Below are 15,299 nucleotides of genomic sequence, written 5' to 3'. Positions count from 1 at the left end.
TCAAAATAAGCAATTTTAAAATTTTCAGTTAAATATTAAAAATACAAAATTTAATATTTATTAAATGTTAAAGCAATAAAATAATTTATAAAATATACATTGTTTTTTTTATAAAAATTATATATTTTAAATTTATGTACAAGTATATAATCTATTAATCCAATCAGAACATAGAATGGACCTTCATCCACAAATAATTTGCGCAACTTGTTTAGCCTTGCATGACCGGCTATGTGAGCCCAAAGGTCAAACATGGCAGGCTATGAAAATATATAATAAATGTGCACAATCAACCACATGAGTAATGCAGCTTTTCTATATATATATATATATATATATATATATATATATATATATATATATATATTTTGGTTCAAATGCGGCTGTAATCTCCCGTGCGGCCGTGCGGTCACACACCGTTCAATGTTAAGAAATACACCACTCAATGTTAAGAAACACACCACAGTGCATATTTGTGTGGTGTGTTTCTTAACATTAAGTGGTGTATTTCGTAACATTGAGTGGTGTGAACCGCACGGGAGAGCACAGCCGCACCTGATCATGACTATATATATATATATATATATATATAAAATTATTAGACCCCTTTTTTTTGAATATATTATTAGACCTCTTAATCACAAAGAAAATACCATATTCTTTTACTAAATCACTATTTAATACTCTTTCGTCCTATTTTATATGTCTAGTTTATTTAAAAAGGTTTGATTAAAGTTATTTTTAATTTAATTTTTCATAATGCTAAGTTTAATATTAGTATATAGAATTTATATATTTAGAAACTACATTAAAAGTACTATTAAACAGAAAAAATCAAATATAAAAATAATTTAAAATACTAAAGAAAACAAGCGAAGAAAAAATGATTGGTTTGACCAAAGAATAATAAACATGACAAATAAAATGCGAAAAATGGAAGAGTAATTATTTTTTACATGGTATAGTTACATTGCGTTTATGAGCCCTAACAAGAAAATAAACTCATTGTATTCATTAACCATCTATAAATTCACTAAAAATAACACTATTTTCTATTCATAATGTTCATACATTGATGTAGTAATAAATTTTTTTTGAGTAACGAGAATAATCTTTAGCCACTATCATAGGCACTGGCGGATCCAGCATGGGGGTAGTGGGGGCGGTTGCCCCCACTCCCCCACCCCATATATATAGTATATATACTAAGTATATCAATATTTGAATAAAAGTTAATTAGCTTAGATGGTAAGGCTTTATTGATACCATATGAAATCGTCAATTGTTTGAACCCTCCTATCAACATTAATTTTGTTTTTAAATTTTTTAGTGTCAATAGTGAGATTTCAATGTCTATTGTTCGAGCCTATAGCATTAGCATTGAATTTTGTTTTCAATTTTTTAAATATCAATACTGATAATTCTAATTGAATTTTTTATTATAATATTGTGGGGTTTTTTTTTTCATTTCTTAATATTAATAGTGAGATGAGTGAAATTTTGTTTTTATCATTTTTTAATATTAATAGTGAGAGTTCTAAATAGATTTTTTATTTGTAACATTGTGACTTCTTCTTTCTTTTTCCTTTTTTTTAATATTAATAATCAGATGAGTAATTAATAATGTGTTTTCTATTCAAACTATTTTATCTACTTAATTACCCCATATATTTTATATTTTGTTTAAAATATTTTTTATCTTGATGTATTTTGATTTTTCATCTCTAGTTAACAATATTTATGATTCGATCTCTAAGTGTTTTGTTTTTTTTTTCCAAAATATATTGGCAGTTTATCTTTTGCCCCCACTGAGGAAGTTTTCTGGATCCGCCACTGATCATACGGTATGCACGGGGTAACTACCACCACTTTATAACCTTAGTTGGTAAATACTACAATAAGGTAAACCAACCTAGATTTTCATAGATGACCGACTCAAATCATTAAAAACAATAAGTTGCTCCCACTAAAAATCGAAATTGTAAGCTTTTTTTTTTTTTTAAATAAAATTTATTGAACATTCATTAATTGAACGTTCATTAATTGTCATGCACAAGAAAGCAAATATTATAAGATAAAATTTTACAAGGGAACATAACATTATTCGTTTGCTCGAGTTAATTAGATAAATACAATACATAAAAAATAGTTTATGCATTAATTAGATTTTTTTTTTAAAAAAAAAAAGAAGAAAGAAAAGAGCCCTAAAACAATGTAATGGCAAATTGTACAGTGTATGGTCCACATACATTGCAATGTAAAAAATTGATAAATGTTAATTTTTAATGTATTGAAAGTTAAATTTTAGATAACCAGCTTGGTTGGCGTGAGTGGCTTGACACTCTTGCCCTTTAAGAAGGCAGTCCTTATACCGTGGACCATGGTCCACAATGCATTGTGGATCATGGGTCATGGTTGATACTGCAGTTGTGTTGAAAGGATATTGTAGTTGTATTGAAAGGATACTGCACTTGTGTTGAAAAGGAACTGTAGTTTTGCGGAACAGAGGCCGTGTCATTCATATGGAACTGCAGTTGTGTTGAACGGATACTGCAGTTGTGTTGAAAAGATACTGCAGCTGTGTTGAACAGATACTGCAATTGTGTTGAACGGATGAACGACCTCTGTTCCGTGCAACTGCAGTATCTTTTCAACACAACTGCAGTATCCGTTCAACACAACTGCAGTATCAATTATGATCATGGTCCACAATGCATTGTGGACCATGGTCCACGATATAATTTGCGTTAAGAGGAGGTCGGGAGTTTGATTTTTCCCTTGTATGGAGAAATCAATATGGCTAGCACTTTATCCCTTAGTTTGGTCGGGCCTGCTTAGGACACATCATGGACCTTCAAATTTTTTTTTTTTAGATAATATACCGAATAATGAACATTCATTACATAATAAATGAATATTTAATGTACTAAAAATAAACCTTTAGTATATTAAAAATGACTAAGTGAAAACAACTGATACTACATTGTAATTGAGTCAGTAGGACTAAAAAAAAAAACTTTATATTAGTGATCTATTTTATTAGTACTGAAAGTTAATTTTTAGATAGTATATCATGCCTTAGGCGCCCAGCGACTGGGCGCTACACACGCTGTGCAGTAATGCATTCCAATTAACAATTGGGGCCACAAAAAATTGGTCATTGCAGGAGAAATAATCAGGTACAAGTTTCATGAATTTTGAACTTGTAAAAACTATTAAAATTTTACAAATGGAGTTGCTTTAAGCTTAGAAAAGTGTGAGTGGTTCTAAATTCTAATCACAAAGCAATCAATTATTGATCTCATTATTAACAAATAAATATTATAATACTCAGTAAGCCGGCGCTATTAAATTTGTTAGGATCATAGTCATCACTCATCAGAAATGGTTGAAAGGGAAATAATAGGCTTACAAGATTAGCTAATAGCTATTAACAAGTAGGGCCATTAGGTTTAGCCCTTAACAATTTAATGGGTCCTAGAGAATATCTCAAAGAGAATTTGGTTCATAAGTTTCTCACTCTACTATCAAATTTGTTTCTAATTACTTTGGACTAGTTTATTTTAATTTTTAAGTTTTTATTTCTCAATTTTCATTCTCTATTTTTAGTTTAAAGACTATATTTACTAACCTTTCATTTTCCGAATTCAATTTTTTTGGATTATAACATGATAAGAATAAGTTTAATATTTTGTGTATATTTTTTAGCATTATATTTAAAATATTTTTAAATATGTTCATTTTAAGCATAATATATACTTCCTCTGTTGCCGTTTACCCGTCTTAATTACTATTCGTTCGTCAAACGATCTATTTCTTTATTACTTAATTTCATTAGTACTGTCTTATGATTTTTAAATTTGATTTCTTGTGTTTAATAGTACTTTTGATATTGTTTCTAAATATATAAAATTTACATATTAATTATAAACTTAATTTTATAAAAAATTGAATTATAAATAACTCCAGTCAATCCTCGTTAACTGAATCAGACACATAAAATGAGTCAGAAGGTGTCTAATTTTATTTTATTTTATTTTCAAGTGTACTATATGCGAGATTTTGACATTTGAGGTACGAATCACATTTATATCCGAATATAACATAATTAAAACTATCAAAACTAATAGCTTATTAAGTTCGTTCAAAATTTAAAATCAAATTTGATTTTGAATTTTATTTCAAAAAAGTAAATAATTTTTTAACCTGATATTAAAATATTTTCTAATATGTCCACTTTGGGTGAAATATATATATAACTATTTTTGCCAAGCACCTTGTGCTTAAATGGCATGTAGTGACTCTTCTATATGGGAGGTCATGAGATCGAGCCCCTTAGTAGAGGTGATATTGATATATATATATATTGACAACAAATTAACAATTAATCGTGGCCATTCATCTATGGATTTCAAAGGCTTGGATATATATATATAACTTGTTATCTTTTGCTTCATAAAATCTGTGATTAGCTTAGGTAATACGATGGTAATGTGAGATTTTGGGAATGTAAGATTACCTTGTATGCTTGGTTTGAATTATGGGAATATGACATTACTTTGTTTAGTTAAGCGTTACATTTTAGATTATATCGATTGATATCTACTATTTTGTACAATAATTCACTCCTTATTTTAGTTGTTTTAATGCTTATTTTCTTTATCCTAATGAAATTGAGAATTATTTGTGTGTTATATTGTTACAAGGGTTGAATTATCCACAAGGAGTAGCAAAGGAAGAATTTTGGAACATTTTGGATAAGTTTTGGAAGAAAATGAAATTACCAAGGAAGAATAGGAAACAAGAATAAGAATTGGAAAAGAATTGGAAGTTGTCTCATGGGCCCATGACCCATCTATCTCTTATATATTCTACATATTCTCCACAATTTAGGGAGTTTCAAACCCTAGTTAGTTTTAGTTTATTTTTCCCCTTCTCTTTATATTTCCCTGGCATAGTTTAGATTATTTTTAAATTAGATTATTTAATTTCAAGCTTGGAATCTCGGATTGAAGTTGGATTTGTTCTTCATCAGTTAAGTTCTCTTATTCTTTTATTTACTTTCTTCTCAGATTTCTTGCAATGTTTATGGTTATTTATTATTGCTTTTTTTTGTTTACTTTTATGATGCATGAGTAATTAGATTTTGGGTTTGGATTAGGGTCCTATTGCTATTCTTGATGCTAGATTTGTGATTATTGCATAAAGGGAAATAATTGTTTACCTAGGGTTTATGTTTGAGTTGGATTATATTTTCCTCTTATTGATAATTGATGCGCAGCTTTTATTGATTTGTTTTGGAGAGGATTTAATCACAACGAAAGTTGGGTGAAAGACTCAGCCTAACCAATTTCAACCCAATTTTTCCTACTATGAGAATATAGGTAATTTGGGGGCTTATAATGCTTTTGTGGTTTAAGGTTAAGATTGATGCATCACGAAAGTGGGGTAATCTTAGCCTAATTCTTGTTATTGATTACGAAAGTAGCTAACTTGAATTCTTGAGTGCATTGCCACTAAATCCCTTGGTTAATTGTTTTTCCCTAATTTTGAGATTGTTAGAGCATCAAGATTGCAATACCCCTAATCTGACCCCACTCTTTTATCATATAGTTTATCCCTTATTTATTTTGCATTATTTTGTTTCCACTCTTTAATCTTAGTTTGCTTGGATTCTAGTGAATTCTAATACTTTAGTGCCTAGGATTTAATAATTCACACAATACGTGCCATAACCCCAATCCTCAGCGGAACGACATTTACACCCTCTTTTACACTCACAATTATACTCATCATGGATCAATTTACAATAATGTCTTCAATAAAAATTTATATGTGTGTGTGTGTGTGTGTGTGTGTGTGTGAACACCTTCCCGCATGAGAACATGATAACACATCCTAATCGTCCAACAAAGAGATTGGTTCATATTTTTCATTATTTTTTGTATCCTTGTTTGTATAATTAATTTAAAGGGGTGAAATTGTAATTGTGTGAGCATTTAAAATTGTATTAATTTTTAATGTATATTTTACTTGATTTTATGACTTTTAATTATGGTAGAATTGCAGTTTGTCTAGTAGAATTTTGACGTTGCACGAATGCTTGAGGATCCTACCGGTGGAAGGGCGATGATGAAGACGATGGAAAACAAAGGTTAGTTCAATGTCTGTTTATTTTTGGGCATGTGTGTTGGTCTGTGTGCAATGCTATGACCGGCTTGAAGCTTTATAGTGTCGTATCCGGTGTATGCATGGTATTATATCCATTGGGAATATCGGGGTAATGGGAATAGGGATGGAGCGTGTTGCCACGCTGTAGTCTGGTGGAGTAGTACCAAAGAAGACGATATGTGTGCACATGCTCCAGCAGATGTGTGCATGTGTGAATGATCATAGGGGGCAAGTATTGGAGTTTGGGCTTGTTTGCAATAATGGTTTCATGCCGGGTTGTTATCGCCTAGCATATTTTTAAAGAATTTGTATAGTTGTTTGGTCCGTTGTGTGCATTCTAGGAAGTTTTTGCCACTTGTGGTGTAGTGTGGTTTGTGCTTCTTATGTATGATGTGTGTATTTGTTTGGTGCGTTGTGTGCATTATAAGTTTTTGCTTTATTTTTTTTTTCTGTGTGGTGTTTGGCAAGGGAGTGGGGCTGGGTGTGTGATTAAGAAGGTATATGGGGTTGTTACTATGTATTTGTTTGGTGGCTTGTGTGCATTTGATTATGTCTTTGTGTGGATTTTTATGGTGATGGATTTCGGTGGAGTGGTTGTGCATTCTACGGTGTCTAGGTCCTCGGTGGAGCTGTTGGTGTGTAGTTGGTGGTTCATGTGCACTTGTTTGGTCTATTATGTGCGTTGGGGGGTGGGGGGTTTTGCCAGCTACGGTGGAGTGTGGTTTGTGTATCTTATGTATGGCGTGTGCATTGTTCAGCAGCGATGGGTTTTGGGACTAGCTCTGTAGAGTTGTTGGTGTTTCTTATTTGTGTTTTGTCATTGTTTTTGTTTTTTTTTTTAACGCATGGAGCTCAATCGGGCGCATTGACAGGTGTGTTATGTATGTTTCACCCGGTGAAACGAAGTACTAATCACCAACATGAGACGAGTCTATAACCTTTTATTGAGTAACATTTTGATAATTTGGAGCATAAGGCTTTGTTTATATATGCATTATGAATAATGTACACTTCTTTGTGCTGCTGTATGCAATTTAGACACATTGTGAGACATTGGACAAATAGCACTAGATTAACATATTTCAATACATTGGGCATTTTTTAAGTGGTTGTGACAACGCAACACACAAATGCACATAAATAAAACAATAGAACAACAACGGAACACATGCCTAAAAGATGATACAATGTATGAATAGTTACATGTCTTCCCATGTAGAATGTAAAAAAACGACCACGTGGTGCGCACAACTGCAAGCAACCTATATATGCACAAGACAAGTGCACACACAGGTAACAGTGTGCATTCGTCCGAAGCATAACAAAGTGCAAACAATATAGCATAAAGGTGCACTCACATCAATACCGTAAACTTGATGACATACAGAACAAATCAAAGTCAACTATTGAAATAAGTACTGAGGAAAAAATTCCTAAATAAATAATACAAATATAATAAATAAAAGGTGGGAATCTCATATTTTTCCATATTCTACCATAAATAGAAGGAGGCAACTTCAAAGGCCACCATCAAGAAGAATCCTATTCTACACTAAATAATTCTTAAAATCATGCATAACATCATATCAAATAATTTTTCATTTAAATGGATATTCAAATTCCGTATTTGCCCTTATTAATTCAGTCACTATTAATTAATCTCTATATTTTTGAAATCATTTCATCCATCCAAATCTATAATCTCAATGGCTACGATTTGTCATTACGTTCTCATATATGTAGGAGGTGTTCTCATGTGAGGTTCCTGTGCAGTTAGCCGTCTCCGATGCGATTGTTTATGTGCGTGGTTATTCTTCTTAATGTGCGTGGTTATTCTTCTTAAGATGCGTGGTTTGTGTGGTGCATCAGTGTTGAAACTTAAGATGTGTCAACCTAAAGCTTTAGGTGCATGGTTTTCATTCTTAAGGTGCATGGTTTGTATTCTTAAGGTGCGTCAGTGTTGAAACTTAAGGTGCGCCACTTTAAAACTTTAGGTGCATGATTTGTGTTCTTAAAGTGCTTTGTTTGTGTGTTTAAGGTGGTGTAGTTTGTGTGCAGAAGGTGCACCATTTAAAAACTTTAGGTGTGTGGTTTTTATTCTTAGTTTAAGGTACGTGGTCTATATACTTAAGGGGCTTTGTTTGTGTGCTTAAGGTGCATAGTTTGTGTACTGAAGGTGCACCATTTAAAAACTTTAGGTGTATGGTTTGTGTTCTTAGCTTAAGGTGTATGGTTTGTGTACTTAAGGTGAGTCATTTAAATGCTTAAGGTACGTAACCGCACAACCGCACGGGAAGTTATACCTGCACCTGAACCCTTGGTGTGTAGCAAAAATGAGTGATGGTGAGTGTACTGGTGTAAACTGTCGTTCTGCTGAGGATTGTGGGTTATGACACGCAATATGCAATCACAAAACTAGGCACTAGCACAAGGAAATCAACAAGAAGCTAAGCAAACGACAATAAGGTAGAACACACACATATAAACAATAGATAAATACAAAATAAAGAAATAGGACTCAAGTTAGGGGCATTACCATCTACATGCTTTAACACTTAAGTTTGGGGGAAGAACATTTTACCTAGGGTCTTGAGGCAACCACAAATAAATCCTAGTCAAGACAAGGATTAGAACAAGGATTGCCCCACTCCCGTGGTGTATCAACCCAAGTTCTTGAAGAACAAAAGCTATTTAAGCCCTAATCTACCCCTATTTCTACAGAAGGGAAATTGGGTTCGAGAGTGGGAAGGCTCGAGTCTTCCATCCAATTCCCATTGAGATGAAAGACTTTCCAAACACAAACAACAATTGCTACGTATCAACTATTGCAATATAGATTAAAGATCCAACTCAAACACATGAACCCTAGGTTGGGGGTTCTTCCCCTTTTTCACAATAATCAAAACCTAAGCATCAAAATAGATAATACAACCCAAACTCAAGCCCATAAACTAACTACTCATGATTAAATAGCATAAAAAACACAAAAACACAAGTAATAAACATAAATCTTGCAAAATAAAAGAGATAAGAGAAAGAAAGCTTCTCTATTGAAATGAGTGGTAGAATCTTGAAATCTAAGCTTCAAATCCAAGATTACAAGCTTCAAAAGTGTTTAAAAAACATAGATCTAAGCCTAATCTAACCTAAAAATATGAAAGGAAGTGAATGAGAGTGTCTAGGGTTCAACCATGGGTCAAAATCGAGTTCAAAATGCTCAAAACGAGCTTAAATAATAACAGAGCAGGTGCCAAACGGCCTCATAAACGGCCGTCTGTGCCGGTGTGCAAACTCCCTAGAAATTGCATTCTTCACTGTAAATCAGAATTCTGTGCAACTACTTTGACTTCTAGGCTATTTTTCACCCTCAAAACCACTTCATTGGCCCTTGTGGTCTTCAACAAAGTTGTATCTCTTCAAGGTTTCTTTCAGATGGTGCAAAAATCACCTCATTTGGACATTTCTAGGCTCAGATATGGTCCAAATACCAAACAGTAGCGGATTTGGACGAAATCTGTAAGTTTGGACGATATTGACCCCTTTTTCTTCCTTTTTGAGCTTTAATATCTTCATAAAAGTTGTAGCACTTTGAGTCTTCTTTCCAATGACACAAGAATCACTCAATTTTGATATTTATAGACTGAGATATCGTCCAAATACCGAACAGTGACTGGTCTATGTGATGCGAGAATTTCAGCTTTTCGGCACTTGCTCCACTTTTTCCTTAGTATGTCCATATGATCAAAACCATTGAAAATACCACTCTTAGGCTCCCTTGTAAGTGTTGAATCTATCTCCATAGCTTCTCCTTGGCTCTCATTGACTCCAAATGCATCCAAAATGTTCCTTTAATTTTGACTCTAGTCCCTTCAAAATGCATGAAAATATTCATCTTTGCTTCCAAATCCAAAATCCTTGCAAAACAACACAATTTAGTCATACTCTCATTAAATTTGGAATGATCAATAAACAAAATGACTTAGTGAAATGGGAAAAAATATAGACAAATAAGCACTTATCACCTATACAGCAGTTCCACCACCTCCTCAAGCACATTTGGGGTTCGCTTTTGCATAGTGGACTGACAGGAAGCCGGCCATCTAGACTCACCCTCTCTTTCTAACCGTGGTGACCGCTTTCCCTCACACATTGTCCTGGTTCTATCTTGGTGTGGTCCCTTGGTGGATGACACCTCGGCGCTTAACTGTGACCACAATCTCTACAGGATTGACACCCTCTCGCCCAACCTCTGTTGGTCGATGTTCAATAGAGCCATCTCATTGAGCTCCTTCCCCTTGGCCCTTCACCTCTCTTCCCCTAGAACAAAGTTGAGTTTTAGGGTGGCTTCCCATCACGTGGGTTGCACCTCGTTGTCGGGTTCTCTCTTTCCCAAGGGACTCCACCTTAACTTCCTACTCTACATAGCAGGGGCATTTGACCTTGAATCCTAGCTACCAAATACCAATTAAGCTAGCGCTGTCGCTGCTTGTTAAATGGTCTAGGCAATTGCTTGGAGGTTCATAGGCGGGACTGTTGCCTTAGGGCCTCCACCACGGTTTTTCTTGAGCTGGTTCCAAAGGTCCCAGGAGTTCATATGTCAGGCATCCATACATGCATTGTCATTGTGGTCCAGGTTACAGGAACCATGGGAGCAGTTTGATCCTTATCGTGCCATCTTTTTCTTGGTATGATAAAAAACATGAACATTTTAGCTGAAAGTTTTTTAGCCGCTTGAGAGTTAATCTCATACTCTCAATGAAAACACCAATGACGGTAAATATGTTACCGAAGTATATTATGAAAGATGAAACCAATTAGTGAAGTTGTATAGCCTAAGTCTGATTAAAAGAACTACTATCACAGGGGCTTGACTTTTATATTACAAAAATAATTGTTACACAATAAGTACAATGTATCCTCTCAATAAGTGCCATACTCCTTAGTAATTGTGGCGCTCTCCTCCATAAAAGCATTGGTCATCCATAATTGTACGCTTGCTCGTTGATGAGGCGGGGCTCTTAATAAGTGCGTTGGGCTCTGCATAACCATTTCACCTACTCTATGCTATACTCTTGATAGTTACCATTTGACAACCTTAATTGCCTTTGACGGGTCGAATTGGGTCTATCATGCCCAATTATCATGTCAGAGAGCAAATTAATTATCTGGCTTTATCCACATCAATATAGACTTCTGCAAACAACATGTGTGTTGTGAATTAATTCAGATGAATTTTTGAACCTTAATTATTTACTGAATAAAATTTTGTCTATATGATAGATGACACTGTTAGAGATAAAATCAACAATTTATCAGTACTCAAGGATTCTACAAACTATGTACATTAAGCTAACACTAGAAATCCATTTATGTGTATATTACCTTTCCTTATAGAGCTTTTTCAGCATAAAAAACTCAAATTCATTCTAAACCCTCAAACCACCCTAGATATTACTTTGCTTATTATATGTATATATTGTATTTCTATAACATATTTTTTACATTTTTTAGAAATGGAAAATCACATATTTATCCCTCAAATCACAACTGAGATAAGACAATGAAATTGTAAGGATTGTGTTATTGAAAAGTTGAACACAAGAGAGTCAAAGAACAAACCTGGAACCTTATGCAAACCTGTAACATTACAAGATTAAGCGGTTATTCCTAATATCATTTTGAATTTTAAAAATAATTATATTATGCATATGTTATGATTATGATTATTTTTATTAATTATTAACTATTATAAATTGTTGATTTTGCCCGTTGGTCCATTAGCTACTAACCGGTGAATTGCAAGCAGTATCAAAGTATATGCTTAGAGAGTAGAGAAAGAATGATAGGGAGAAAAGAAGCAGTTTTCCATTATTTCTTCGTACAATATATATTACAAGGCTAATAGTAGTTACAAATATTAACATAAATTCTAAAAAATACAATAATAATGTCTATTAAATAATATTTTATAACACTCCCCATGACATTATTTGATCTTAATCATGCATCGTTAAAAACTTGCTAGGAAAATCCTATGGGAAAAACCTAGACAAGAAGAGTACAAGATATACAGGGTCGTTCCAATAAAAAATGGGGCCCTGTGCAATATTTTAAATTGGGCCCCTTTTTTCAAATAATTTGTATATGGTCCTGTTTGGTAAATGGCTGATTGGGTTGGCTGTTTGGGTTAGAAGGTATGATTAGTTGATAACATTGGCTGATTGTAGAAAGTTATTTGATAAATTAGCTGTTAGCTGATGGCTGTTTGGTATAATTTCTTTTCTCAAAAAGCTAATTGGAAAGGCTGCTTTGAGTAGCCTTTTTAATTTTAGTATTTTGAAGTTACAAAAAGCTTATTAACCAAACAACTAATACTGGTTAAATAAGCCAAAATTAGCTGATAGGCTGATTATTTACCAAACAGGGCCTATATAAATAATAGTTTCTCAAAAAATTGTTTCAAAAATTCAAAATATAAATATTGTATAAAAATACATCTAAAATTTCATTTAAAAAGTGTCATGCGCCGTGCACATTTAGACGCAAAATCATTTACCAAACTTTTGATATCAACTTCTTCCAAAATCTCATTTTCAATAGAGATTAAAGCTAATTCATTGAGTCTCTCTTGCAACATACTTGATCGTAAATAAGATTTCAATAATTTCAACTTTGAATATATTATTCTGAAATAAGAATTATTAACTCATATAAATAAAACAATAAACAAAAATTGTGAAATATTTAGTAATTTTAATTACCTGAGAATTGAAAGATTTGAAAATTTGTGACTTTGAACTTTGTACGATCAAGAAGAATTCTTCAATTCTATCGAACACAATATAAATATATAGGATAATGAAAGTAATGGACTATTGGCGCAGCATTACAGATGAAAATTGGGGAAAGGGATATAAATATATATGAATACATAGAATTGCCGCATGACATAAAAGGAAAAAGAATGCCTAAATTGCCTAAAAAATGCCTAAAGAAAGGGAGTTGCCTGCTTCTTGCGTGAACTTCTTGGAAACTAATTGCCTAATAATATTAATATACTACATATATAATAATTTTTTTTTTTTAAATAGGAGCCCCCAAAAAATTGGGGGCCCTGTGCGCCGGCCATGGGTAGACTTGCCCAGGGCCGGCCCTGGGACCGAACACAAACAATCTCTTCGTTTCTTAAGATTTTTAGGGTGTTCGTATTCGTTTGTTAAGTATCCGTTAACATTCGCGAACACATTCACAAACGTGTTCCCTTAACGTTAGCGAACACGTTTATGAACACATTCACGAATGCTAAACAAACAAACACGTGTACACGTTAATGATCATAATTTATTCGTGAATAAGAAATAGTCTATGTTCACGAACAATAATCAACCAAACAACATAACAACTATACAAAATTAGGCTAAACTAAAGTAGTATCTTGAAATTTAAAAAAAATAATAATAATACTAAATTGCACTTAAATGAGTTTGTTCGTGAACAGTCTTAAATGAACACTAAATAAGCATGTTTGTGAATATTATTAAATGAATATGTTCATGAACATTATTAAATGAACACTAACGAATGCGTTCACGAGCTCATAGCAAACGAGCATACAAATGTTCAGACTCTGTTCATTTATTAAACGAGCTCTGAAATTTGTTCATTTATGTTTTTTTACCTTAATAAGTGAAGGTAAACAAACGCTTACCAAACACAAACACGAGTAGTTTATCGAAAGCAATTGAATATAGAGTACATGATATTTGTAAAATCATATATTGTATTGGTTGCCTCACTAAAAAGCTTAACTTAAAAAAACTCTATGGGAAAAAACTTAGTTAAGGGAAAAAGAGTATAACCATAAGCCTTCATGGCATAATTCTCAAAATTTTGGGTTTATCTATTTAAGTATTTACTTGCAACTTTCCCCCATTGACATTACTATAACATACTCATGCCTCGTTAAAAACCACACTAGAAAAATCCAATGGGAAAAATCTAGTGAGGAAAATAGTACATGGAATGTATATGTTGTAAAAAGTACATTTAGTCTTTTAAGACCCAATCTACTGTATTGATTCGAGTGAATGTACTTCCCGTCTCCCCTTGAAGATAACAATCTTCAAGTTCTACATGGATTAAAGTAAAGTCATTCTTTCAAAAGAGTATAGAGAGAGAGAGAGAGAGAGAGGATATAGCACAATCTTCAGGATTGTCATTAGAATTTATCATTTTATTAAAATAATCTTGTGACTCTTCTAGAGCATGTGGGGGTTGAATATTTATATAACTTGTCAACTATCCTTCAAATATATCCACTTATAATTTGTATAAGACAAATTTTAATTTATTACATAGGGTAGTGGAGGTAAAGCAAAATATAACCAGTTGAGATTTGGCATCATGAGGGTCAAAACAAAGAGTCAATATCCAAGTGGCCTAAGAAAATCACACATTGCTTTATTGCATGAATTTCAAAATCTTTTTTTATAAATCAAAGGTATGGGAGGATATTTGAATATTATTCCAATATTCAATTGTAGGAGGAGCACTAGGTGTTGTTAATTAGTAATTTCATTGAAGGACAATGTCAATCATGGAATTTCTGGTTCTATGATAGTGCTCCACTAGCGATGAAGTAATGGACTTCTAGTCCCAAAATGTCCCCATTAGGCTGCCCATTATCTAGATAGTTTTTTATCTACTTCAAGAGATTATTAGACAACCGTTAGTGTGATAAGTCAGTGGTACTTATCCATAACGTGTCAAATACATTTTTCTAAAATAGAGTAAATAGTGTGTAAAATTCCTTTTAAGAAAATACTCGATCTACAGGTCAAGATAATACTTGATTTTTCAAGTCCTTTATTTTTCAAAAAACCCCTCAGTAACCTAATGGTACGTATTCATTTTTACAATTTCCTACTTTAGGAGGAAATTACTCAGTCAATTGCTTTACTATTTCAAGTTAAGTAAAGTCTTTGTACTTCAACAACAAACATGTTGTGATATTTACTTTCTTCTATTTTGAGAATTATAAATCTATCAAGGATTTTACAAATACACATTAGTGTTTAATGACCCATAGTTTTAAGGTCATGACTTTAATAAGCTACATATCTAAATTT

This window comes from Ipomoea triloba, chromosome 8 (genome assembly GCF_003576645.1).
Source record: "Ipomoea triloba cultivar NCNSP0323 chromosome 8, ASM357664v1".
Classification (NCBI taxonomy): Eukaryota; Viridiplantae; Streptophyta; class Magnoliopsida; order Solanales; family Convolvulaceae; genus Ipomoea; species Ipomoea triloba.
The sequence above is the reverse complement of the archived record's forward strand: the minus strand, read 5'-3'. Positions refer to the sequence as shown.